Source organism: Syzygium oleosum, unplaced genomic scaffold (assembly GCF_021117445.2).
Source record: "Syzygium oleosum isolate NSW1041296 unplaced genomic scaffold, Sole_v2.1 Sole_v2.09, whole genome shotgun sequence".
NCBI classification, from domain to species: domain Eukaryota; kingdom Viridiplantae; phylum Streptophyta; class Magnoliopsida; order Myrtales; family Myrtaceae; genus Syzygium; species Syzygium oleosum.
Genome location: NW_026607493.1, coordinates 10,511,839 through 10,535,562, shown reverse-complemented (window position 1 = coordinate 10,535,562; position 23,724 = coordinate 10,511,839). Strand labels below are relative to the sequence as shown.

Here is a 23,724-nt window from a genome sequence, read left to right as displayed (position 1 = left end):
TACAACCTTTAGAACAGCATTCATATGGAACTGTTTGGGATTATGCATGAATTGACTGAGTATTTGTAACGGCATAACATATATCTGGTCTAGTTATAGTCAAATATATAAGCTTTCGAATGAGTTTTTGGTAACTCGATGGGTCTTTAAGTATAGGATCATCATGTGGGGGTGCTCCCGCATCATAATCAACTGCAGTTAAGTTGACATTTTGCTCGATGGGAATAACAGCCGGTTTACACCTTGATAGACCTGCTTCCGATATAATTTCTAGCATAAATTTTCGCTGGCTAAGAGAAATCCCTTGGTCTGATTTGTCAATTTCAATTGCAAGAAAATATTTGGGCGATCCCAAATCTTTAATGTGAAATGTAGAATGCAAAAAACCCTTTAAGTCTTTTGATAGCAGCCTCATCATTTCCCATAATGAGTATGTCATCAACATATATCATCAAATAGATAGATGACATACCTTTGGTCCCGTGAATAAGGAATAGTCATGTTTGGATTTTTTGAAGCCTGCAGCTGTGAGTGCATTGGCAAATTTGGCATACCATTGTCTGGAAGCTTGTTTGAGGTCGTAAAGGAATTTGCGGAGACGACATACTTTAGACTTCCCCTATCTCCATAAACCCTAAGGAACATCCATGTAAATTTCCTCTTCTAAATCACCATGAAGGAAGACATTATGTATATCCATTTGATGTAGCGACCAGTCACGGAAAGCAGCAATAGATAAGAAGGAACGAACTGTGACATCTTTGGCTACTGGGGAGAAGGTTTTGTGATAATCAAAACCTTCTCGTTGTGTAAAACCTTTAGCTACCAATCGAGCCTTGTATCGTTCAATAGAGCCATCAGCTCTATATTTAATCTTGTAAACCCATTTGCAACCAATCGGCTTGCGATTAGGAGGTAGTGTCACAATCTCCCAAGTTTGATTTTCAATTAACGCCTGTAGTTCTGCTTCCATCGCCTTTTGCCAATGTGGATTAGTGATTGCCTCATCATAGCAAGATGGTTCTCGTTCTTCTGATATACGGCTAATGCAACACATATGTTCTGAGGAAAGCCGATGAAAAGAGACATAGGACGAGATTGGGTAATGAGTACCTGGTGAATTTAAGGCAGCACATACATAATCTTTAGTCCATGTGGGTGGACAGATGGTACGGCCTGAGCGTCGTGGTGGATCATGCTTGGTTATAGGAGATGATGGCTCATCAGCAATAGGTTGCAATGTGACAGGATGTTCAACTGTTTCATTCACGATCGAAACAGGAGTGAAGATCTCATCAGATATTGGAGACGATGCTGATGATGTTGGATGTCTCGGAGGTGCAGCCAATATATATTGAGGATCTTGAGAGAATTCTTCTTCAGATAAAGATCGACGAGAATCAATCAATTTTCCAGGATCTTCGTTGGAGGACATCTCATCATGGAATAGAAATATGTCTTCATGAAAAATAACATTCCTGCTCACGAAAAAATCACCTGAAGAAGGTTAAAAAACACGATATCCCTTTTGTAGACTTGGATATCCCATGACTATACAACGACGGGTGCAAGGACCCATTTTATCTCGAGGGCCCATTGTGGTGACGTAACATAAACAGCTGAAGACTTTCAAATGATTAAGCTTTGGTTTCTTCCCAAAAAGTAACTCAAAAGGAGTTCGTCCGCCAAGAGTCCGAGTTGGCATGCGATTGATTAGGTAAGCTACCGTGACCACACAATCTCCCCAGAAAGTTTCTGGGATAGAAGCTTGGAATTTAAGGGCACGTGTGACTTCCAAAAGATGACGATGTTTACCTTCCACAACCCCATTTTGTTGTGGGGGTGTAAGTGCATGAACTCTCACGTAGGACTCCATGGGAAGAGAAAAAGAAGTGCATTCATTGTTGAAGATTCCCTTCCATTATCGGTACGAATGCGTTGAATGGATTCCCCAAATTGATTCTTTGATAGAGAGAAGAACATTTTTAGATAGAAAAGTACTTGACTCTGTGATTACATTAGAAAGACCCATGTAGCATGGGAATAATCGTCTACAATCGTAAGAAAGAATCGAGAGCAATTATGATGGGATGTATGGTATGGTCCCCAAACATCAACATGTATTAGAGAAAAGATACTGTTGGCACGAGTTTTGCTAGATGGAAAAGGTATTCTTGATTGTTTTGCTAGGGGACAAACATGACATTGAGGATAAGGAAAAAATGCACTATGACCCATCCTTTGATGTGAAAGAAAATTTTTATCATTGGTAATCGTGTTACACAATGATTGTTTTATTCAAAGGAATGCAAGACAAATCGAATTCATATGGAAAGCTGGTCCAAAAATATAGTCATTCGGAAATATTACCTAAGCCCATCAGTTTGCCAGTCGAAAGAGGCTGAAGAAACAATCGAAAAAGACACAACATGAATTTTCCTTACAAGCCCTAGAGACAGAAATGAGATTGAACTGAAAATCTAGTATATAGAGGACATTTTGAAGGGTAATGAGAGGACTAAGATTTACGGTATCAGTCATTGTAACATATGTGACATTTCCATTTGGCAGTCGCACTGAGATGGGAAAGCTTAATTGCTTATGAGCATTGGAAAAGAAACTTTTATCATAGATAATACTAGCACTTGAATCAATTATCCATGCATTTCTTGAAACGGAATTTATCAGACAATGGGAAATACCTAAGAAACTTCCCGCCTTGTCAGAAGTATCCAATTTCTGCAATGCCTTCATGAGCTGCTGATATTGCTCATAAGAAATAGGTTGATTAATTTTATCAGCATTCGGACCAGTTGGTCCAGTGACCTGATAAGCTGCTGAGAAATCCTTTTCCTTTTTTCTTTTTTCTCCGGGTTTACCATTTAATTTCCAGCAATTATCAATTGTATGGTGTGGACGTATGCAATAATCGCAACACAATTTATCTTTCCCTTTTGAATTTTGTCCATAATTTTTTGATGATGTGCAAAAAATTGACCATTGGATGATTTGGTCATCCCTCTACCGTCTGATCCAGGCACGGGTAAAGAAAGACGCGGACCGTCCAATCAGTCAATCACTGCATGTGATCTAGGCCGTCCGCTTTGTAACTTTTAAGGGTTTTGGACTCATCATCAAACCCTAGCGCTGCTCCTCTTCCACTTTGGCCGTGAGTTCTGCTCGCCGGGTCTCTCTGAATGTGCTCTCTCTGCTCGCCGCGAGCTGCGAGCGAGATGCTCTCTCCTCCCTTCGTGTACTGCGACGAGGTAAGGTTCTGGCTTTCTTCTTGAATGGCCAGCTGGTAAATCCGCTCGAGCGAGGGTATGGGATCCATAGCCAAAATCTGGGATCAAAACGGAAGGTATGTATCGTTTAAAATGAGGAGAAATCGGGTTACCTTTTTTCCTTCTTTTATGTCCTTATACTGTTGTAAGGTCGATTCCGGTCCATCGAGTTTCCCTTCGGCCGCTTCCAATTCATTCCAGAGCGCCGAGAGCTTGTTGAAGCATGTCATGATAGACATGTTTCCTTGCTTTAGTTCTGTGAGTGTTTGGGCAAGCAAAATTTTTTTCGCTTGATCCAATTTCCCGTACATTTCCAATTATGTTTTCCCACATAATTTTCGAGTCCTCTGTTGAGGGTAATCCGGCTGAAACGTCTGGTGCTATGCAATTGTCGATCCATTTCGGACGCGTTGATTGCATTTTTTCCATTGTCGCATCAAACGTTCATTGGTCGGAACCGGAACGGTTCCATCAAGGAATCCATCCTTGTCCTTTGTAATGAGGGCTCGCCGGAATTCTTGTGCCCATATCGAATAGTTTTCGATTCCTGAAAGTTGATGTACAATGAGCCGGAGTTCTGGTCCATCGGCGGTGGAGACGTACAGCAGGTCATTAAGCTCCGGATGACCACTGGCAGCCACGATTGGATACGTAGGGATTTGTTCCTAGACCCGAATTCCCCGATTTGGGTATTTGGCCCGCATTGAACCATCCCGACCCGATGGTTGGGCTTGCCTCATCTACGATTGGTGGGCCTCTATCGAGTTGAGTGTTATTTCCGTGGCCCTGATTCCTTGGCCACTGGACATTTTGGGTTGGCCAGTAGAACCATGGATTGGGATATACCTGGACAAGCAGCCATTGAAAGTTCTGGCCCAAAATGGCTTGGCCCAAATTTGGATGGGCCTGGAAAGTATGTTGGGCCCAGATGGGCTGCTCCTGACTTGTGACGCCTTCAGCAGGTATGTTCAAGGTAGGATCTTGAACTTTTGAAACTCATTTTAAGGTTGACTCCTCTGAAGTATGTTCGTCAGAAGCTGATAGCTGATTCTGGTTCATGGTATCGGTAAAATTTTTTTTTTTTTTGTGTTTTAATGGCTGATTCAAATACTGATTCCCACGCCGGAGTGCTCACCTTGTTTTGCAGGTTTGTGTTTTACTGCAACAACAAGGAAGAAGGAAAAAAATTCAGCGGGCAATCTGGGGTTTGTGCGGAAGCTAGACCAGGAATTTGACACGCTTTGATACCATGAAAGAAGTCGAAGATAAAGAGATTTGAAGGGAATTTGTTGTATTTCTTCAACTTGAATTTCTACATGTGCACTGTTCTGTATATATAATACAAAATATGGATAATAAAAAGGAAAAAAATATATTCTAAGGAATCAACTCTAATTTAGATTGATTCATTCTAATCCCTGATTGATTTAGTGTATCAATCACTATCCGAATTGATTTCCGCATCTCGAGCACATCTTCCAAGAATCTCGAGTATATCTTCGAACATATTCATCCAATGTGACTAACGGAAAAGATTGACGTAGATTTTTATTGTTTTTTGAAGAGAAAGGTGCTAATGTGGTTGTCATGTTAGTCATTTTAGAAAAAAAATAAAGACATTAAAAGGAAAAAGGAAAAAGGAAATAAACAATAAAAAAAGGAAAACTTAGATGTTGTTTCGGACGTGTCCGGCAAGTTGGCGGCAGCAATGGTGACGAGAACAAATGGACGACAATGACGGAGCAAGCTCAGCCATGACAGCTCCAACTTCCAAGGTTCTTCAAGCTCGAGTAGCCATAGCCGCAAGTTTGATCCATTTGTTCTCGCCGTTGTTGCCGCCGCCAACTTCTCGGACACGTTCAAAACAACATATAGTTAAGCTCGAAGTGACACAATGATAAGGATTGGAATTCTCTGTTTTCGATAGTTTTCTTGATGGTTTTAGTTGGGTTGCGGCAAAATCAGCTCTATGCGCGAGCTCGGCCAAGGCCGGGAGCGCTGTCATTGCCGTTCACTTGGTCCTGTCGCCGCCACCTCAGCTACCACCAACTTGCCAGAGAGATCTACCACCATCCGAAACATCTAGGGTTCTCTTACTTTCCTTTTTTATGTGTTTATTCCCTTTCAATCTATCTTTTAATTTCTTTTAACTTTTTTAAATTGGCTAACATGGCAACCACGTTAGTATCTCTCTCTTTTCAGAAAATAAAAAAAAGCTACATCAGCTTTTTCCGTTAACCAAATTGAATGGAGCTAATAGAGGGATTTGATTATACCAATGATAAGTTTTATAACTTGATTGCACTTTTTGAAAGTTTTATAACTCGATTGCACTTTTGCGACAAGTTTTAGGAATTCTGACACACTTATCCTTTGTTTTCTTTTATCAAGCAAAGCGGTTTGAAGACGTTTATTTGTGAGTTTCCCTTATTTTTAGTCAATTCTCTATTGAAAGGTGTTGGGTTTTAGATAGCGGAACCGTACCTTTTCCATTCCATGATCAATGATTGTTTCACTTTGTTGACACCTGAATTTGGCTATTCCATTTAGTCAATTATCATGTGAGAAAATTAGGGGTCGATCCCTAGCCCTAAATAAAAATATCATTTACATGGTGTTTCGTCGAAAATGATCCTAAACGAAATATCTCTGACTGAACGTTGGGTCTCCACCTTTTTTGTAGGAATCGAGTTGTATGGCGATTCGGACACGAAACGATCGGTATGGCTATTATACGAACTAGACTAAACAATAAAGAATGCAGGTAAAGTAACTTGATAAGATAAATTCCTAAAAGAATCGTTAAGTGCTATTGATTGTGAATCCTTTACAATTGGTTCACTTTGACCTTTTATCGGTTCATAAATAAGGTAACCGTGAAAAGTGGTTATAGTTCACATTCCAACTCTATCTTAGATTCTTGGCCTCGATTCCATTTGCCAATAACCGTACGATCTTATCCATTAGCGTTATCATTTGGCCCCGTCTCTACTTCGACTTTTTTCATCAAGTTTACAATCGGCCAGCTTTGTCAATTCTCGATCATCACTGGTTCTTGTCGATAGCAGTCATTTATCTTTGCCATCGATTTGTTGAAATAGTTTGCTGTCAATTTGTTGACAACACACCACGTATCTTCTCCGAATTATAATTTGAATAATTTTGGGTGTCAATATATTTCCCCTTTAAAAGAATTTTAAATCTTTTGAGTGCATCAATATGCTAGGGTTTATTCTTGGGATTTCTAACAAAACGCAAACTAGACTACTCTATTACTCTGACAATCGCTTTATGTTCCCTGTTTTGATGGGACACGTAGCTTTGATCAGCGCGATCTTTCACCCTGCTTTCCGCCGATCTATAAGACTGTCCTTTGGTATTCAATTTATCTTTTTGCATTGCATCCAATATTGCATTTTTATCTCAATTTAAGACTCCATCATCTTCAATCTTTTATTTGCTTCGAATTCTAGGTAATTTTCTTTTCCAATAACACCCCCATGTCGTCCAAAAGTGATTCCTCTTCATACTCGTCATCAACGTTCTTGTCTTGTTTTGATCATTGACCGGAGAGCAAAGACAAATACAACCTTTTTCCATCGTTGCTTAATCCTTAGGATTCGAATTTGGCACTATGAACATTAGGTCCTACATCCCCGTATCTCTCTAATGTTGCTTTTCGCGATACCAAGAAGAGAAGCTTCCTTTCCAAAAGGAAGACATCATTGAGTTTGTGTAAACCTCACCATCGTAACGCTTTAGAGCCTTCCCTGCTTTTGACCCTACTTTTTACCACTAGTATTTAAGGATAAGGTCTAAAAAAGAAGCTGTCCGGTGATCTATCAGAATTAATAAGGTCCTTCATTTCTATTGCTTTGATTGGAAACTCATCCTAAGTCTATTAGGTGGACTAACCAGCTTCTGGTCTCCATCCACAAATTATTTCTTCCTTTGGTCTAGGCCTATGATTGCTGTCCGATAATCTATCAGAATTAATAAGGCCTTTCTATTCTATTGTTTTGATTGGAAACTCATCCTAGGTTTATTAGGTGGATTAACCAGCTTCTGATCTCTATCCACCAATTGTTTCTTCTTTTACTCTAGGCTTATGATTGCTGTATGGTGATCTATCATAATTAATTAGGCCCTTCTATTCTATTGCTTTGATTGGAAACTCATCCCAGCTTTATTAGGTGGACTAACCAGCTTCTGGTCTCCATCCACCAATTGTTTCTTCCTTTGCTCTAGGCCTATGACTGTTTCTCTTGTTTATTTATGTGCTAATACCGGCCTTAGCCCTTGGGGAAAAGACTTAGGTCATGCTGACTAGCTAAATGTCCGTTCTTCAAATACCTTAAAAATGCCTCTTATGGTCATTTTATGAGTAAGTTTAGTAAATAATCTAGAGAGGTCATCCAAGAAGAACGCACGGCTTTCCTTTTGCTTAGGCTATCAAAGTACATCTTCTATCACTTAGCACTACAGGTTTCTAGAGACCTGGCGAATTTGGCCTTTACCTTGCGGAATGTAAGCTTTTTGCGCTTGGGCGACTAGTTTTAGCTGTTCGTTACAGGGCTCAAACCATGCTTCTCTGTCGATGTATGATGATATCTCTGTTAATTTTTACGGCCCTTTTTTGGATTCTTCAGGCCTAGACACAACTTTATTTTCCAGCCTATTTTGAGGAGCAGCACATTACTGCGTAACAATGGTACCAGTTCCGTCAATGATCTTCTGAGTTTGAAAACTTTGGTTTGATGGTACTTTGTCGCCCTCAGCTACTGACTCATCCTGGCTTCTCTATTTTTTCTTGCTTCTTGAGGCACTTTTTGTCCATGGATTCGAGTAGTTATAATTTCTGTCTAGCTTTTTTATGCAATCTCTACTCGGACCTTGATCTTGTTATATCGGTTGAGGAATTTTAGACTTGCGCTTTTGCTTCTGTCGATCTGCCTCTCAAATTCTCGAATCAGGGAAAATTTTATCTTGGCTTCGAGGTCAATCACCCTCAATTTTATGCGCGGCAATTTGGGCTCACTTAAGAAATCTTGATGCACTGTATCTATTCTATGGGGTTCCTTTTTCAACCCTAAGCGCAACACCCCACTCGCCAAGCCTTCTATTGCTAGAGGGAGATTGTGACGCCCCAAAACATACGTGCGACACTTGTCTTTTCTAGTTATTACTCACTAATTATTATGAGCATGCTGAAGCACATTAAAGCATTCACAAATATCTCATACAAAACGATCACACGAGTTTAATAAAATACATATGCATTTTCCTTATATTAACATCAATATTGCAATACAACTTCCAAGCAAAACACAAAATATATAACTTCTGGGAAGGGTCAGGGTTACCTAACTTCAACACTATACTCCTACCCAAAAGTCTCTCCGGACAAAAGTCAAGTAACCACTACGGGTTGGCAACTTCGCCCATCAATTCGTTGCCATCGTCATCAAAACCCCTTAACGGTCTAACTAGTTCACCCTCAATGTTCAAGTACCATGCAACAAATCGATTGGAAATCCACTCTAGAAGCCCTACGTCGACCCATACAGTGGAGTTGCTGACTCGAGTATAAACACTTTCTGAACACACTTGTAATGCATGAGAGCTCCTAAAAGCAGTGGTGGTGGAGGATCCATCCTATAGATCTGAAAAATAAAGGAGTGAGTCGAGACCTAGTAAATGAAATCCCTAAGTCTAAGGTAATAGATCCACTCACCACTTAACGTGGTATCAACAACAATTGTGAGTTCAAGGCATCATAAAACAATAATGAATGACGAGTGCATGAGTAAATGTACTATATTTCCTATCATGACATATCAATGAAACATCAACAACATTGCATAAGATCAATCACTCATTGCACAAATATCACATAATATCTCATCGATTTACACATATAAGTTTATATTCGTCGCTGGTCACGACCATCTCGATTCATGAATCATCTTGATTAATGAGGTATCGTGACCATCAACTCACAGAGGACAGAAACATACATACCCATTTGCCATGTCTTTTAGCTTATCCATCACGGGCGTCATCTACATTAGCCAGCACAAATACACTATTGTAGATCCACATGATGATGGACATTTCTTAATATCATACAACGGCTACACAAACCATGTCATACTATGACTACATGAGCCATGTTCTTAGAATAAGATTATTTCCCTAACAAAAATTTCTCATTTTATAATTTTGCCCATAGCTTTCGACTTTCATCCAACCAAGCCATAATAATTAAATTAAATACTAAATGCTATTCTTTTGTGATCTAAAACATACTAACATTTTATTTACACTATAAACATGCCACATATTTTACAAACTATCAAAACAACCCACTTTTGGTTAATTAATACAATTTGCTCCAATTTTGCATAGTTAGACACATTGTCTAGATTAAGCAATTATCCCTAAAAATAACTTAACCACGTATCATAATAAGATTCCCCAAGCTGTGAACAGTCCCCACAACTTACAATTTTTGCAGATTTGTCCTTCACCTTGGTGAAATTACAAATTTTCTGTTAAAGCTTCTAAACTCAATTTTTAAAACCACTTTGATTTCCCTAATTAATCTTACTTAATAACCCACTAATTATTAGGAAAATCCCTATGATGTTTTGAAGATAACAAAGATAATCAAATGCTACTAATATGTGTATTGATTGAGTTAATACCAGGTGATATATACACACGCCATAATGTAGATGGTGTCTTAATCAGTATCATGTGTGATCTTGATGTGCTCTGCCACAATCAAGAATGCTCTGTCGATATGGAAGGATCACTGTCGATATCTAAGGTGAATAAGGTATTGAGCGTGGAGATGTCTATAAGCTAGAATAAACTCTATAAAGGTGAATAGGGTGAAGGAATTTGATTGAGAGAGAACAAGTTGAGAAGAATGGGGATGGCCTTGAAAGGATCAAGATAAGATGAAAAGTTGGATGGCCTTTCGTGATGTTGAACAAGCCTAGAATGGTGATGTTCGTTGAAGCTTGGAAGGATTGCACTTGTGAATGTGAATAGCTTGGTAGAATCATGATCGCCAATATGCTTGGAAGGACTAGAAGATAGAAGAGTGGATTGCCATTGAGATTGGAGATTGTTGACTGGAGCAATTCTCTTCAAATGAGGTGGAAAGACAATGACAATATCGATGATCCAGTGAGTTTAGTGAAAACGTGGAATCAACGGTGATGCCAATGTCTTTGGATGTTAACTCGGTCAATCAGTGAATACAAGGAATCAACAGGGATACCGATGTCATTTGAAGTCTTTGTATGCTGAAAAAGCCAAGATGATCATTGAATGGTTGATCATAAGTTATTCCACACGGTTTTGTTAATGGACAGCATCAACAGACTATTAACAATGTGCAATCCTAGTTATGGGTGAGGGGCAATGCAGATATTGAGTCCAGGAAGGTGCTGGCCATCTGCTCAGCCGATGAGAACGTTGATTAAGAAAAAACTATCTGTTATAAATGCTTGGAGTTCGCATCAGAAGCACTTGAGATGTATCATCGTAGTTATCAGGAGTAGTCTGACAAGTTTGAGAAACTGCATAGACGCTGGTGAGCGACAGGAAGCCGTTTTGCTTATAGCAATGGTACTACCAATGGATACTTCATTGAGTTGAGAGGCAAATGATCATCTAAGGGTTGGATAGCTATATATACTCAATCCAAAAGAAGTAGTGAGGTTGGGTGTTGGGTGAAAATGAACAAATCGATTCTATAGCTCTTGAGTCTTCTTCTTTGTCTTGTAGCAATTGTGATATTGATAATGTCTTTGCATTAGTGCTACTGAGTTGTAATAATAGAGAGTCAAATATACAAGTGCGAGTGCAAGTGTTTGTGTTCCGATCGTGTGATCTATTGTGTAAAGGGAACAACACTAACCGGTTGTAACTTGCAATGTTGATTGCTAGTGGATTATAGCCTTATTGTGGCTGTTAGTCTTAAAAGTAGATGTAGGCTTGGAGATAAAACCGAACCACTATAAAATTTAGTGCTATCTTCTATCTCCTTATCATCAGCACTCTTGATTTTGTTATTTGTTTATCAGCACCACTTCTGATTACGTATTTGCTTATTAGCAGTACTTTTAATTATGTTAAATTGTTTATGCTACTGGTGAAGTTTTAACTTGTTATATTTTGTAAAGTTCTTCATAGTTCTCTTTCAACCTATTCACCCCCTTCTAGTTTGTAGTGTTAGCCCAAACACTAATTAAAACTAAAACTCATAGTTAACCCTGTTATCAGCCCCCTCTTACTCTTGTAAATTTCGAAATTGCCCCTAACATTGTCAAAATTTTACTAAGATACCCTTTGTATGCCTAGTTTTTACTATTTTCACATTTTTCTCATTCAAGATGCAATAAAACCTTTTAGTAATCTCTCAAAGACATACAAGGCATAGGGAAAGCTTTTTAATTTAAGCCCAACAATCACAATAGTTTAACATACAGTTATTGAAACTTAATCACAGATAGAGTAAAATTTAGACTAAATGAACAATCAATCAATCAATTAAGCTCAAGAATACTAAGTAGATCATTCTAGCTTAGTCCTTAGAGTTTTCACTTACCTAAAGTGAAATCTTCAACAAAGGAAGCTCTTAATCACCTTGAACTCAAAATAAATACTAAAATTAACAAGTCTCATTCTTTAGAAAACAACAAAGTTAATATGATAAAAAGAAAGGGAAGTTCATGAATATATCTTGTAAGACATTAGATTGAAAGTGAGAGTTTGGACTTTGATTGGGTCGAAAGAGAGTGGAATAAAAAAATTTGGAACTTGAAGATGTGAAATGGAGTTACACATTCAAGAGGAATGGAAAAGGTATTTAATCTCTTATTTTCCACATTTATTTTATATTGAAGAGTAATTTGAAGTCACATTTTTTAGCTTGTCTTAAAAGTAATAATATCAATTAACTAGTGTTAATAATAGATTATAAAGTTACTAGGATTAAAAATAATATTACATGCATGAGGTCATAAAAACTTGCTTCAATGGATTCTATTAAGGGCATGTGGGCAATAATAATGCGAGAATTAAGACATTTGTTCAAGCTAAAAGGGTGACAAATGACATGGTTTGGTTGAAAAGATGGAGATATTATGTTATTTTGAGTAGATGCTTTACATAGCGGTAAATAAATAGGAAAATTGATATTCGTTTCTAATGTCGGTAAATCAGAAAATTATTTTGAAACTATTAAAAGTATTAACCAAATTTATAGAACCATAGAAACACCTCAACTCAGTAAAATTTTAATGTTTGAAAATTATTCGATACGTATTTTAGAGCATATCGATCCCTGTTGACAATTACTAAACTAATATTATTATCTCAATGGTTAATACCACGAAAAACCCCAAACTGGTACACCTGTGATAATTTTACCCAAAACTATTTTTTTGACCACAAAAAATCCCAAACCCACCAAAAACCCCAAATTGATACATTTGTAACAAATTTACCCTCCGTTAGTTTTCGTTAAATTGAATTAATACCACAAAAAATCACAAACTGGTACACATGTGACAAATGGAGGGTAAAAGATAAAACCGGTATATCAGTTAACTGTTGCATGTCATTTAACAAAGCAATTTGACAGTAAAATTTAACGGAAATAAACTGAGGGTAAATTTGTCACAAGTGTACCAGTTTGGGGTTTTTAGTAATCAAAAAATTAGTTTAGGGTAAAATTGTCATAAGTGTATCAGTTTGGGGTTTTTTGTGGTATTAATCCTTATCTCAATAACTTTCACTAACTTAATATCTTAAATAGCATGAACTACGAAGAAAATTTCGAATGTCACTGAGATTGACTGGTTCGTTATCAATCATTTTTTATATTTCAATTTTGGAGTTCGCCCTAAAGGTATTCCAACTTTCGAGGAGTGGTGGACCTCGTATCGACAGGTCTGGTCTTATTCTCTGAATTGATCGACGGCCTTATTGGCAGAATATTCCCGGCTCCCTCACCTATTGATGCAACTCCAGTGCCCAAGATATTCGAGTTTGGACAATATTCTCGTTAGGGTATAATCACTTTATCTTATATGTGTATTTCTTGTGATTATAATGCGTCCCTATTTTGATTGCAACGGGGCCATTTCACCGTTCCCATCGTGGGCATAATCAAGATTGAGGTTCATGGAATTTTTATCAGCCAAGCACTACGCAAGCATCTCCACCATCTTTGCTTGGCAGTCGGGACTCGTCTTCTGCTTTTCTCAGTGAGATCCCTTCACCCATTACCCCCGGTGACTTGGCAAAGTAGAGATTATTTGACATTCTCTCTCTTGGATATCCCCACATTGCCTTTGATTCGAATATCGAAGGGGAACTTAGATTTTTATTTCTAGGTCTGGATCACGTGGTGAATTTTATTCCTTGTCTAGCTTTCCAGTATGCCTATAGAGATTTCTCCATCTTCTTTGTAATTAGCCTTGGGGTTTTCAAAGATAACTACGCTAGTATCACTATTGCCCAGGCCATACAGGACGAGTACTGGCATAAGGAGCCTAAAAAAGAGGATGCCAAACTAATTCTAGAGGCACAACGCAAGCAATTTCAGGAAGACCAATATGAACATTCCCTACTCATGAAAGGCTTTGATTTCGATAGACCTTTTCCTCCTGATATTTTTCATTCAATCAGGCTGATGATGCTGCCATCGACTCGGACATCGAGTTGATTCGCCAACAGTAGGGCCGGCAAAATGGGTCATGTACCCATTTTATAACTCAGTTTTAGGAAGCCCATATCTATTTGGGTAACTCACTTATCTCAAAAATGGGCTCAAATGGGTTAGAGAATATATATTGCCCAAAAAATGGGTTAAAATATGAGTCACCAGCTGACCCATATTTTAACCCATATTTTCTAAACCCATGACCCATGTTACCTGCTCAAGCACCCATCCACGAACGACGCTTCGCTCCCAACCTACGCTTCTTGTTGGCTGCTCGCCGCACTTCCTTCGCCGCTCGTCGCTCGCCGCCTTGGCCGCTTGCCGCGCTTCGCCACCACTCGCCGCACTTTGCCGCTCGTCGTTCGTCGCCTTGGCCGCTCGTCGCTCACCGTGCTTCGCCGCTCATCGCTCGCCGCGCTTTGCCACTCGTCGCTCGCCGCCCTTCACCGCTCGTCACGCTTCGCTTCGTCTCCGTTTCCCTCCTCTTCACCACAGAGAGGAAGAACTTACTTCAAATGCTAGGGTTTCGACATGCTCACGAAGGTAATGTATTCGTTCGGATTTTCATGGTTTTTCTTGGGGGTTTTTGTGTTTGTGTCTGCTCGTCGCCCTGCCACCATAAGTTCTATGATAGTGTCCTAAAATAGCCGAGAGGGTTGATTGTGATAGAATAGAGGGTGGTTCATGGCTGCATCTTGAGTACTGCATCTTGTGGGTTTTTCGTTGACATGGTATGAGCTATACACATGTTGCGCGACTTAAGCCAGATTCAGGGGAAGCTCAATTGATTGACCCATCTGCCTATGACTTCATGTGTGATTAGATGCTATGCTTATTTGGTGTATCTTCTTGTCTACATACTATGTTTCATCCTATCCAGTGCATTACGACACAAGGGATACTCAAAATTGTTGTACTGGCTTGGATTTTCAATTTGAAGCAATTTTTCTTATGTGCTTACTGGTTGTGCGAGGCTGCTCGGTTGTTTACGTATAGTTGCAAATTGATCTGTGGAAGTAGTGCGCATTTTGTCACAAAAGGAAGCTGAACGAACTCTCCGATGCATGCTCTTCTTCCAAATCTCTTCATTCTTTATGTTTGTATGTCACATAGCAATAGAGAGGTCCTTCCTTTCTGACCCATTCTCCTACACATAATGTGTGGATTTCGAACTACAATTGCAAATTTTTAAATTGGTCAGAAACTACAGAGGTCACACTTTTGGAAGAAAAGCAGCGATCAGGACTATGATTAGAGTAGAATTGGCAGTGCAAACCTTTTAACAGATGTCGGTAGAACGAAGAGGACAACTTAGCCAATGATGGTGAATACCTTTTGGCATGTGGAATATGTATGGAGCATTCGAGAAAGGCTCCATATGCTTTTTGATGAATATGTGACCTCTACGTCGAGAGATGATCGCTTTACATCTTCAACTAGTCGAGGTAACATTTTAGTTGAGGACATCGTTGATAACATTGGGGACAATCTTGATGAGTATGATGCATTCGAGAGTGAACACTTTGGCTCGCAATCTACTAAGTCACAATTGGATTTGTATTTGGAGGAGAATAGGCTTGATAGAAAAAAATACCCGGATCTCAATGTCCTTGATTATTGGAAAGCTCATTCACATCGGTATCCCGAGTTATCTCTCATGGCCCGTGATATATTGAGCATTCCTATCACTACTGTTGCCTCAGAGTCGGCCTTTAGCATTGGAGGACGCATTCTAAATAAATATCATAGTTCCCTTTCGCCTGAAAATGTAGAGGCCGAGCTGTGCACCAGAGATTGGTTATTTGGAATTCCACTTGAGGAAGATTTCGATGACGAGTCTCTCATTGTCGACTTTCAAGACTATTTGCATTAGGTACTTTCTTTTATCTCATTCTCTTGGTTTACTCACGTGATTTAATGTAATTGATTGGCTAGAAGATGTGTGTATATACTTTCTTTTATCTCATTCTCTTGGTTTCCTCCTTGTTTCTCATCTCAGGTTCGAAAGTTTCACTCACCATGATAATTTGTTTGTCGCACCGAGGCCTCTGAATCGAGCTTTCGTGGATGTGTTTTTGGCTAAGTTTTTGGTTGGAGTGTTCGTAGGGGGTTGTGTTCAAAATCTGGGTGGATGTGAATGTAGTATACGTTGATGATCAGGTCAAAAAGCAGGGGAAACAAGCTGATATCACGTAGCTCCGAGCTCAACCAGATGCTAAATCTGTAGATGCTTCGCCAAGATCATTGATTTGATCATCTTCTATACCTATATGTTTGTGCCGCACAACAGACTCATGGGAGTCTTCTATTTCTCTAGTTCCCCCATGTGCAGGAAGTTGGTTATCGGTCATATTCACAAGATGAGAGGCACAAGTTTCATTCAAGAAATCTTGGTTTTGGCAGGAGTGCTTCTGTAATGGATGTTAAAGTGCTCCCATTCTCTTTTGAGAGATTTTTCTTTGGACTTACCATATTGACATCAACTACTTCATTTCCTAGTTCACAATCCGTTGTCCATCTTAAGGATGGAGTTTTTATTATTTAATTTATTTTTTTAATTTGATGTGGAGTTTTTATTCTAATAACATATACATGTGAAGAGGTTAAAGTGAATTAAATGGATGGGTATGAGTTTTCCTAAAATATTAATGTGTTCTAGTAATATGGGTCGGGTTGGGTACGGGTCGGGTATGGGTCGGGTCGGGTATGGGTCACTATATTTGCATTGTATGAAAATGGGTCAAAACGGATTAAATGGGTCGACCCATATTCGACCCGACCCAAACCTGACCCGACCCACCCGTTTGACGGGTGTAGCCAACAGTAAGAAGTTGTCGATGCTCTCGCTCAGAATTGTGAAAGGTCCTACCTTGTCGCTCAAGCACAACTCTCCTGAAAATCCCAGTGCTGCGTTGAGAATACACTATTGAAATTCATTTGGGCGACTTTGTATTGTCTTTGAAGCAACATGTCAACCTTCTGCAATTGGTCCCTTTCAGTGATGTTAATATTTCTCTTTATGAATGTAAATATCTGTTTTCCACCAATTTGATGTTATTTCCCTAAAATCGACATTAATCAATTGGCGTTTGCCAATCGGTATTAATTTCCGGCCTTTGACGAATTTTTGATGTGATGTCCTATGTTTGTGATTCGAATCCACAACCAGAGTTAAAATGCTTCGTAACTGTCCTCCGAATACCTTGGAACATGAATCGTTCTTTTCTTTCAATACTTAATCTAATACATGCACATGTAATGATGGCTAATAATGAACTACATTTACCAACACAACGGCGATTTAATGGATGTCTTTCACAACTCATCACTTCGTTTTACGAAATGTCCCTTTGTTTATATGTTCATCATATTGCACATAGGGATATGTTCACTAAAAATTCTAAAACTTGTCGCGAAAGTGCAATTGAGTCCTAAAACTTACAAAAGGTGTAATCAAAACCTAAAACTTGTCAAATTAGTTTAAACAAGTCCTAAAGTTAATACCGTCAATTTTTCTAATGGAAATTGCTGACTTGGCATTTTTAAATGAATTTTTCTTTCATACGTGGCATTTATTATTATTATTATTATTATTATTATTATTATATTCAAATTTTATATAAATTAAATTTTAAAATTTTAAAAAAATCTAAAATTTACTTAAAAAAAGAAAACTGAAAAAAAAATACTAGGGCTGCATGTGAAAGTTGTGGCCGTCGCCCATCGCCGGAGGGGCCGGCTGACGTCACTGGCCCTGGGCGGGGGTGGCCAGCCCCGGGCAAGGCCTCGCCGGCCCCAAGTGAAGGCCGACGACCCTTACTAGGCCCGGGCGAGGGCGGCCAGATCTGGGCAACGCCGGTGCTCGCCCGGGCCTAGCGAGGCGAGGCGAGGGTTGCCCAAATCTGGGTTGAGGGCACCTAGATCTGGGCGAGTCTCGCTAGCCCCAGACGAGGGCCGGCGATGCCTCGCCCAGGCCTAATGGGGGTTGCCGACCCTCGCGTGGGGCCGGCGAGGCCTCATCCGGGGCTGGTAGGGATCGGCGAGGCCTCGCCGGGGGCTGGCGAGGGCCGGCCACCCTCGCCCAAGGCCGGCGACCTCAGCCGGCCCCTCCGGCCACCTTCACCTGCCCTCTTCCGGCAAAGCTCCTTCTCCCTTTTTTCTTTCAGTTTTGTTTTGTTTTGTTTTTAAATTTTTAGCTTTTTTTTTAGTTTTTTTAATTTAATTTAAATAAGATTTGAATAAAAATTAATTAAAAATGCCACGTAGGAGAGAGAAATTAATTTAAAAATGCTATGTCAGCATTTTCCGTTAGATAAATTAATGGTGTTAACTTTAGGACTTATTTGAATCAATTTGACAAGTTTTAAGACTTGATTGCACTTTTACGACAAGTTTTAGGACTTCTAGTGAACATATCCCTTGCACTATAAAAGCCCTGTATTACAGACTCTAAACTTCATCCTCAATATTCTCAACTCTTTAGATTTCAAACTCTGATTTTCTTCTTCTTCCTGAGTATTCGCAAGTGCCGTTGCCTTTCACCCAATGGCTTTCTCCTCAGTTGAAGGCTACCCAAAATAGCTTCTTCCGCTGTCTTATCGTTGTGACTTTGACATATCTGTCAGACGGCTTGTTATCTAATTTTCCGATTCTTCTGCTATGCATACCTAGTTGACAATGGCTATAATAGTGAGCCAATGATCGTACTAAAAGATCCGTTGCTCTAACATCACCGGTGACCTAATATCTTTAGCTTTAACGAAACATCGTTGCTCAGTTAATCTTTAGATTCGTTGGTGCTGTTTACCAACAGAACAATTTTGTGATCTTTTTCCTTCATGGATATCAGTTTTGTTCTTTACACATTATCATGAACATATGCAAACATCATAGTAAATATTTTACTAAGGATAGTGTTGGGATCTTTAAAATTTCCTTGAGATGTTTCTCCAACAAAACTTTCATATAGGTTGCTTAAAGGTTTGATCCACTTTGCGGTGAATGCCTCTTTGTGGGATGCCATTTAACCTTAACTGGTTGATCATTATATGAGCCATGCATTAAATCATAACATAGTCTTGTAGGAATTACACGCAATACTACATTAAATCATAACATAGTCATAACATTATAACCACCCAACATTGGCTACCACATACAACCATTCTCAAGAGATGGGGTTAATAATCTACAAATCAGTGGCCCATAAAACAGCCTTATTTTTTTGTCGAAAAAAAAATAGCCTCAGTTTATTGAGTTATTCGATTGGATCAGTTCTATAAGACATGCAGATCCTCTTGATCTTCACCTTACTCATTGAAACTTTCCTGAGTATAAATGATGAAAATGTTCTTGCATAAAAAATGAAATAGAAACATAAGCCAAGATGTAACGTGCATACTACATGCTTGTGAATCTTTGCATTTCTGTCTTGACGATAAAGGTATGGGGGAAAAAGTTCCAAAAACAATTGCACCATAAAGGAGAATGCATAATAAAGAAAGGGAAAATGCCACAAAAAATCTCAAACTATGTCACTTGTAACACATTTACCCTGAACTTTTTTTGTGACACGAAAAATCCCAAACTATGCCACTTGTGACAAATTTACCCCGAACCTTTTTTTATGACACGAAAAACCCCAAACTATGCCACTTATGACACATTTACCCAACAATACTTTGACCCATGGGCATTTTCGTCTTTTTCCTTCTTTTTTTTCCTTTCTTCTCCGGTGGAAGGAAGCCGGTGGTGGGTTGGGCGAGGGCTACCCTCGACGGATCCAGCGAGGGTCGCCTGATGCCGGCGAGGGTTGCCTACGCCTGGGTGGGCGAGGGCAGCCTCGCCCAACGCTGGCGAGGGTAGCCCTCGCCCGACGCCGGATCTGGTGAGGGCAACCCTCGCCCGACGCCGACGAGGGTCGACCACGCCTGGGCAGGCGAGGGTCGCCCTCGCCAGATTCGGCGAGGGCAGCCCTCACCCAACCCGCCGCCGGCAAGGACCACCCTCGCCGGCTTCCCTCCGCCGGAGAAGAAAAGAAAAAGACGAAAATGCCCATGGGTCAAAGTATTGTGGGGTAAATGTGTCACAAGTGACATAGTTTGGGGTTTTTCGTGTCATAAAAAAAGTTCAGGATAAATTTATCATAAATGGCATAGTTTGGAGTTTTTCGTGTCACAAAAAAAAGTTCAGGGTAAATGTGTCACAAGTGGCATAGTTTGGGGTTTTTTATGGCATTTTCCCATAAAGAAAAGAGAGGGTAGTAACGAGCTAATGATAAACTAATTCGATATCTACTTTTTCCATAAAACTTCAACAACATAGTAACACATCAATCAATATGAAAGGTTACCTTGTTCTTTAGAAACTCTGGATTGGTAGAAAGGGCCTGAATCAAGGATATCTATCCTGATGAAAAAAACAAATAGCATTTGAAAGAAAATACAAAGCCAGATGACATGCAATGCATTATTAGATAAAAGAATGTTACTCAAGCATGTCACTATCCAAACTCAACAAGATATTGAATAATCATAGTGGTAGAAAGGAGGTCAAAGATTAGCAAATTGACACATCTTTAAAGACTTCGTACAGGTGGAGTTTTTCTATCAAATTGTCAAGAAGAATTTCTGATGGCAACACTTGATGAGTGCACATTAAGGAACTTCTTATGATAGTTTACAGATCATGGAAAATGAATTGATGTAAAAATTATTGGTCTTCAATGTAGAGCACTCGGTGTAGTAAATTCTGTACAAGATTAACATTATTATCAATAAAAGTATTGGCCTAAGCATTTGTTTTATCGTGGTTCTTCAATCCTTATGAGAAAATAATACCACCCACATACTTCCTGAGGTGAACCATGCCAAGACAAACAAGCCACTTCTTTGCTAACAATGTTTACCACTTTGCTTCCCATCATTCTCTAATACGACTTTCCTGTGTCTGTGGCAGAGTTTCGTCCAGAGTATTAGTCAACTTCAATCAGTTTTGAGTGATTGATTATATTAGTAGCAGGAATGAAGGCAGGATGCGACTAATTTCTTTCTCTTCGTAATGGACCAAGATCTATCAGTCTCAAAGATGCACATAATACTACAAAGGAAAGGGTGGCACCCTAGATGCCCAAATCTCCAATGAACTTTGTCAATATGTTCAAACATGAGAAAGATTCTCCATCAAGGTACTGCGGGCCCGTTTGGTTCAGCATTTGGAAGGGGCTTTCGAGGCCAAATGCTGAACCGTTTGGTTCGGCTTTTCGGATTCGAAAAGCCGAAAGCTAGCATTTGGAATGCTGTGGAATGCTGAAAGCCCAAAGCTGGTCCTATTTTTCCCTTCCCAAATTGCCCTCACTCAAATTTCAATATTCCGGTTTTGCCCATGTTACTGTTCATCTTCCTCACCGCGAGGGTGGCCGGCGAGGGCGGATCTGGCCGGCGAAGGGCCGGCGAGGGCGGATCTGGGTGGCGAAGGGCCGGCGAGGGGCCGGCGAGGGCGGATCTGGGCGGCGAAGGGCCGGCGAGGTCGCCCAACCCAGGCGACGGCCGCCTGGGGTCGGGTGACCTCGCTTGCCCTTCGCCGCCTAGATCCGCTCTCATTGGCCCTTTGCCGGCCACCCTCGCCGGCCACCCTCGCCGGTGAAGAAGATGAACAGTATAGGGGCAAAACTGGAATATTAAAAATAAAAGTTGTCAAAGCCCTTTGCAAAAAAAAATTTACCAAACACTACTTAGGCCAAAGTAGCTTTACAAATTTTTTTTTACCAAACACCACTTACATTTTCCCAAGTGACTTTTACCTAAAGGTATTTGCATTCCCCCAAATAGCATTTGAAAAGCCGAACCAAACGGGCCCTGCATCGGCATGGGATAAAGCTTACAAAGGAGTCATTATTGTTTAAATATGTCTCGAGTTTGAGCTTGAAACGAAAATCTGAATATTCTGAATTTGGTATTTTACGAACAGCCGAATATATATTTCCTATTTAGTGTCAAAGTCCAAGTTGGATAAAGATTCTATGCAATTCAGAAAAAAAAAAGAAAGAAATAAAATCTATTTTGATAGCCATGCACATTATCCTCTGGAGTTGGCAGCAGAAAATAAAAGGGCAATGTCGGACTTTGACTGTGAGTTCTATGGCCAAAGATTTTCCAAAGGGAAAGTCCAAATCTTGGACCTGTTGACCGAATTACACGCAATTTGCATCTCCTCGTTGAAGTCAGCCACTAAATCTTTTGGAAATATATTATATATTCTTGAACTTGGCCGCAAGCAGAAGAAGTCTTGGTGTGCTATTGTTGATGAAGAAGACTTCTTGAAGCGCCACTGGCTTGCGAGTGATTGGTGTACGAAGACGTGCAGAGGGAATTTGTGAATTACATCCATGAAGTTAGTGTTGAAGCGGGTTAAATTCTTGTGATAAGAATTTGTGTATAATTCCTTCGTGAAATTAAAAGATTATTTCGTGAGGAATTGTGGGGCTAAACACTGCGTGAGTTATTGGGTGTAATTGGGGCTTGGAAAATGTTTGAGTGACTCGAGTGTGGTTGTGATCTCCGTTGTATCGCTTGATCTATAATGGAATTTCAAATTGCTCTCCCCGTGGACGTAGGTCACTACGACCGAATCATGTAAATTTGGTGTCCAATTTATTTTTCTTTATTCTATTAATTTTACTGTTTGATCGCTTGGCTTCTACAATAATTGATATCAGAGCTGGGCTTGGTTGAGTTGAAGCGAATCGATGGTGACAAAAGAAGGAAAAGTAAGAATCGACAGATTTGATGGGAATGATTTTGGTTTCTAGAAGATGCAGATTGAGAATCATCTATATCAGATGAAACTGTACTTGGCCCTGTCTGGGGAGAAGCCAGAGACGATGAAGCAAGCTGACGAGGAATTGCTGGATAGATGAGCTTTGGGTGTTATTCGGCTGACGTTGGCTCATCACGTCGCGTTTAACATTGTGAATGAGAAGACCATTGCGGGTTTGATGAAAGTCCTGTCGGACATGTACGAAAAGCCCTCTGCAATCAGCAAAGTCTACTTGATGCGACGTCTGTTCAACTTAAAGATGAGCGCAGGTGTGTCAGTTGCTGATCATATCAATAAATTCAATGTGATCGTTAGTCAATTGAGTTCAGTTAAGATTGACTTTGAAGATGAGGTACGTGCTTTGATTCTACTATCCTCATTGCTTGATAGTTGGAATACTACTGTTACTATTGTTAATAATTCCTCTGAGTCAACAAGTTTGACGTTTGATGGTGTTCGAGATTTAATTCTGAGTGAAGACATCCTTAGAAGAGAATCTGGTGAACATGTATCTACTGCTTTAGTAGGTTAAAATAGAGGAAGAACCGGTACACGTGTTAGCAGAAGTAGTATAAACTCGAATAGACGTAGTCAGTATAGGACGGGTGGTGTTGTCTGTTTGAGTTGTGGCAAGAGGGGGCATTTTAGAAGGGATTGTCTTAAGCTAAAGAACGACAAGGGTAAATGAATTAGAGTTGTGTTTGTGGATGATGTTGCAGCAATAGCAGACAGTAATTCGGATAGTGCTGATTATGTCTTGTCTATCACTGATGATTTGTCGTTTGACGAATGGATTATGGATTCTGGTTGTTCTTTTCACGCTACACCAAACAGGAATTGGTTTTCTACTTATCAGTGCACGAATAGTAGTAAAGTGCA

The 23,724-nt window shown here is 39.8% G+C and overlaps 1 long non-coding RNA gene across 1 annotated transcript; it reads left to right on the top strand.

Moving 5' to 3' along the window:
- Nucleotides 1-3,160: 3,160 nt before the first annotated feature.
- Nucleotides 3,161-4,701, top strand: LOC130138971 (uncharacterized). Its single transcript, XR_008817220.1, has 2 exons — nucleotides 3,161-4,257; nucleotides 4,432-4,701. It is a non-coding gene; the product is annotated as an uncharacterized LOC130138971 (long non-coding RNA).
- Nucleotides 4,702-23,724: the final 19,023 nt, after the last annotated feature.